Source organism: Lontra canadensis, unplaced genomic scaffold (genome assembly GCF_010015895.1).
Source record: "Lontra canadensis isolate GAN:19392208 unplaced genomic scaffold, GSC_riverotter_1.0 scaffold2, whole genome shotgun sequence".
Taxonomy (NCBI): domain Eukaryota; kingdom Metazoa; phylum Chordata; class Mammalia; order Carnivora; family Mustelidae; genus Lontra; species Lontra canadensis.
The window spans coordinates 10,825,850-10,831,391 of record NW_022630996.1 but is presented as its reverse complement, the minus strand read 5'-3'; positions in this window follow the sequence as shown (position 1 = coordinate 10,831,391).

Here is a 5,542-nt window from a genome sequence, read left to right as displayed (position 1 = left end):
TCTCGCCGCGCGGGGCGGAGCCGGGCGCCGGCGCCAAGCACGTCACGCCGCGGCCCGCCTAGCAGCCCGCACGCAACGCGCGCCGCGCGCCTGTGGCCCCGCCCCGGTCCCGCCCCTAGCCCTGCCCAGCCACTTCCGTCAGCCTCAGCCTCCGGGAGGAGCGACTGAGCTACGCTTTGCTCGCAAGGGTTTCGAGGCGTCCCTGGAGCCAGCTTTGTGATCTGACTTATTGAAAGCGGCGGCTGCTGTCCAAGTCAAGCAGGGTTGGACCTTGGAGACCATCCCAGATAGTCACGAGGCGGGCAGGGGGTGAGGTGCCCTGCTCATTGGCATTCCATCGCGGAATCCTCGTTTTACAAATAAGGGAAACTGGAGTCCGGAGGGAAAGTGACTTGTGTGCAGTCACACAACTAGTTGTGTCCTCACAGAGTGCTAGAGAAAAGCCTTGCTTTCATTAGTACGACTACCCAACTACAAGGCAAGATAACCAAGATAAAAGAAAAAAAGCAAATTTCAGAACAGTCTGTATACTGCGGTCCCAGGTTCTTTAGAAAAGAAAAAAGGGTATGCGTGTATGCGTTTGTGTGTACCTTTTGAAACTTAAGGAAGATTATACAACTCACCGCTTATGGTTGTTTTCTCTAAGAGGTGAGACTATGAGGTACGTTCACTTCCTATTTTTTACTTTTGTTTGAAATGCTTACAAACTAATTTTATATATTTATAAATATTTTTGTAAGCAGGGAATAGCCAGTATCTTTGAGACTTCCATTTCTCCTCTGTAAAATAGTGACAGTGATATCAGAGTATCATTGCAGAATAATGAAAATTTAGTAAGATTGTTTGTGTAAAAAACTTAGCACAATGACTAGCCCATCATTCAAATGCAGTATTCGATCCCTTCTTTCCTCTAGTGGTTTGGCTTTCTGTGTTTATCAAAGTACAACTCACAGAATCATTACCACCACTTCGTCTAGACCCTCCCACCCAAATATATGGATATTTAACTCCAAAGGGGGTCTGATATGCACTAGGGAGCCCCAAAAAGATAACAGGGAGCAAGCCACAGGAAGACAAGTTTCACCCTCTGCCTGCTTTAGCTGTGTTCACAGGTGTCAGTATCCCCCAGGCACCCAGGCTTGACCCACAGGGCACAGAAGGAGAGTCACCGCTGTGACCAGTGGGAGGACCAGACCAAAATCCTACTTTGACTGGGATGTCAGATCATCGAAAGGGAGCTTGGGAAATCCCAAAAAGGAGCACGGGCCAAGACCTTTGCCAATAGGAGTGTTGCCAATTAGATTCTCCTAAGGCACCTGCAGGGCTCAGCCACAGCGGCCACCTCCGTCACCTCCACCTGCCCTGGCAAGTCCCAGAGCAGCACCTGCAAAATTAGCCACAGTTGCTTTTCTGGTCAGTGCAAGGCAGCTCCTCCAGGCTCTGTCACAAGCTTTTTCCTCTGTCAGGAATGTCCTCTCCTGGATACCCACATGAAGGCGGCTCCACGCGTTTGCACTAACGTCACCTCGGAAGGGCTGTCTCTGACCATCGTGTACAGCAGTCCTCTCATCTCCAGAATTCTTCTCCCCCTTGCCCTGCTATATCTTTCTCCATAGCACTTATCACAGTCTGACAAACTAGATTTTTTACTTATTTATTCTCTCTCTCCTCTATACTAAAATATAAGCTGCATGAAAGCAGATTTTTGCCTGAATTGTTTGCTAGCATATCCTCAGAACTTAGAACTGTGTCTACCTTATGGGAGATGCCCAATAAATATTTGTTGAATGTATGAATGAGGGCAATTTCAGTGAGGGCCCAGACACCTTCAAGCAGGATCGGCCTGCTAGAGGGAATATAAACTCTAGGATCACTCCCATGTATGGGCTCTATGGGCTTCTGGCCAACCTGGTCTCTGTCCAGAACATTCCATCTTCCCATCTTCTCTCCGTACCATTTTGCTTACACTTTAAAGATTTCTGGAGACATTCAGCTGAGTTGTCTTTATGTAACTGGAGAGGGCACTAGATTCTCCAACTCATTCATTAGCTCTAGTTAGTTGGTCTGATTAATCTTTCACTGCTTATGGCTGCTCCCAAAGTAGCCTGGGGTTCCTTTAAGAAGGTGCTGTCGGGAGCCTGCAGCAGTCCCATTACGCAAAGCAAATTATGTGGCACCCACAAGGTGAACTACAAATTATCTTCTCTTCTAATCCAATCATCTCTCTTTGCCTCTGACTTGGGAGAGAAGGGAGAACAAGGATGGCGATGGGGGCGGGGGGGACAGTAAATAGTTAATGAGCACCTAGTCGATGCCAGGCACTGTGCTAGGTGTCAGGGACATGTTAATAAGGAAGCCCAGGGTGTCTGCCCTCAGAGCTAGCTCCCCTGGGGGTTGGAGAAGCCAGACAACTGAAGTCTGAATCTCTCTCTCTCTCTCTCTCTCTCTCACACACACACACTGGCTGCAGAATGGAGGCTGGATGGGACGGGGACAGGGTTGGAAGAAGGATGGAGGCCAGACAGGAGGCCGAGGCATTCCAGCAAGGGATGAGACTAGACCAGTAGCAGTGGGGATCAAGAGCAGGGGGAGGATTTGAGAATTCCCGAGAAGGGCAATCTTGTGGGCTTGGTGACTGACTAACACAGGTGAGTAAGGAGCAGGGGTCTTCGGTGACTGGCAGGTTTCTGGCTTGGGTGACAGTGCCATTCGTGGGCAGAGGGAACTCAGGAAGAGGAGACTGTGGGACTTCCCGACTGGTTTTGGTGGCCACTAAAACAGAGACCCAGAAACAGGATATAACACTAGGTCCTGGAGCGTGGCTCTCCCACCTCCCTCCCATGGAGGCTTCAACTATTATCTGTACAGCCCAAGTCTGTACATCGCACAATTTCTGAGATTCCTTTTCACCCAGTCCTTTGCCTGACGACAGCCCGTGGTTGTTCATTTGAACTCCTTCCATCCTTTGAGACTTGGCCTGGTTATCCTTGGCCCTTACCATCTGGTAGCCTGGGTGTTCTCTCTGTTCCCATGGTGTGGCACCATGTGTGTGCTGATCGCACTGCTTTGTAACCATCTGTCTGTCTTCTCTCCCTGGTTGTAAACTCCAGAGAGCAGAGAGTATGTCTTGCTGACCCTAGTGTCTCCGGTGACGAGCATGGTGTTTTGAAAGTACATGCTCTGCTGGGTGTTCTATGCAAACAATGAATCATGGAACACTACATCGAAAACTAATGATGTACTGTATGGTGACTAACATAACATAATTTTTAAAAAAGACATTAAAAAAAAAAGAAAGTAGGTGCTCAATAGCTGTTTGTTGAATTAGTGAAGAAATAAAGTCCATGTGACTGTACAGCCTAGAACGTTAAGTTACATATGCAGTACAGAGTGCCAAGGCCAAGGGCAGAGGAATCTTTTCTACCTGTGGTCGTGCCATAAAACTATGAGTGCTTCTGACAACTGGAAGAGGTCCACCATGACCCACGTAGCAATTCAGTTTCCTTACTGATGCCCCTGGACTCTGCTTTAGAAGGCAGCCTGTTTATACATTAATGTTTAACTCACTGAAAGTTAATAGCATGCTCATTAAAAAAATCCTCTCTCCACCTATCAAAATTGCATTTTTTAAAAGTACATCGTCCAGTACTGATAAAAATAAAATGAAAGGGGTATTCTCATGAACTTCTTTTCCAGGAATGAATTTATAAATGACCAAGCCCCCCAGAATGTTCTTACTGTTGAACCCAATGATTCTACTCCTAAAATTCCCCTTAAAGAAATAATAAAAAATGACAAGATTCGTGTCCAATAGGGTTGTTTCTAAGAGTATGAGTTATTTGTAACAATGAACGTTATTTACAGTAGTGGAAGTTGTAAGTACTTGGAGGCCAAAATGGTATGTCCCCCAACAACTGAATGAGGAAATTGTACTTCCCACTGAGTGTCAAACTGCAAAACCCTCTCAAATGATCAGACACCAAAGACACAAACTCCATGGAAAGACAGAAAAGCTACTAGGCTCACAGGACTGGATTGAAGGGCATCAACTCACAAAATAAATATGGTGTCAGTCAGAAGAGGTTTTAAATGCAGAAATCCAGAGAGGTACTATAGGAAGAGCCCACTGAAACCCTCCTACCCAGCTCAGCCAGTGGATGATGTCCTTGTGCTCTGTCTTCTGTCCTCCTCAAGATGAGAAGGAGGCTGTAGACCACCCCCAACTGGACCATAAAAGACACCTCACTCCCCTTTTCCTGGTTCTAAGTTCACCAAGGGCCCATCTGATTCTCCTGGCACTTGACTACATGAAGATTTGTGGCATCGTGAAGTCTTTCTCCTGGCAAGCTAAAAGGGAATTTCCGATTATGACAGCCTTCGGATGAAGGTGGAAATGGATGTCGCTTATGTCAGTGCTCCCATGAACCCTTCCTGTCCCCGTGACAGTTGTATTGCTCATTGAACGATGAAACACGGGACACTGCGATGTCTCCCTCGGGGCCCTGTGCAGCCAAGTCACCACGAATCTGTCCTTCAGAGCCTGCTCACCCCTGGCCACTGTAAGAACCAGCTCCAGCCAGCCTTTTCCCACACCTCCATGTGCAGGAGTCTATTCGTGATTTCCACAGGGAAAAAGAAATATGAAACAATCAAAATATTCCGCATTTGGGGAAAGCTTAAATAAATCATGCTACATGTATCCCACGCAATATTATATCATTGTTAAGAGTCATGTTTCTTTAAAGACTAATTACTTAGAGAAATAGTCACACAGCATGTCAAGAATGTATGATTCACACTGCAGAAAAAACTCCGGCAGTTTCTTATAAATTAAACATGCAATTACTGTAGGACTCCCTAAGGGTCCTCTTGAGTATTTATCCCAGGGAAATGAAAACTTACCTTCACGTGAAAACTTGTACATGAAAATGTATAGCAGTTTTATTCCTGATAGTAGAAAACTGGAAACCACTCAAATATCCTTCAATTCTTCTTGATAGAAGCTAAAATAAGCAGGGCCAACAGGCAATCCGAGAACCCAGAGCCAAGCCGTCCTACCTCACCTCCTCTGGATAAACAAACTGTGGTCCATTCATACTGTGGAATCTTATTCAGCAATAAAGAGAAACGAATTAGGAGCTCACTTTGGCAGCGCATATATGAAAAAGAAATTAATTAGTAAGATACACACAACCTGGATAGATCTCAAGGAGATTTGCTGGAGAAAAAATCCAATCTCCAAGGGTAACATGCATACCAAAGATAGGATTCTATTAGTATAACACTTTGGAAAAGACAAAATTTATAATTTAGAGACCAGATCAGTGGCTGCCAGGGTTCAGGGGTGAGTTGGTACATTTGTGAGGTCGGCGGTATGATTACGAAAGGGTCCAGCAAGGGCTCTTTGTGGGGATGGAAGTGTGTTCTGCATCTTCTTGGTACTCATGTGTGTGTGAACCTACATGTGTGATAAAATTGTGGAGAACACACATGCACATGTGTACAAGTAAGATTGGGATATCTGAATAATATTAGTAGATTA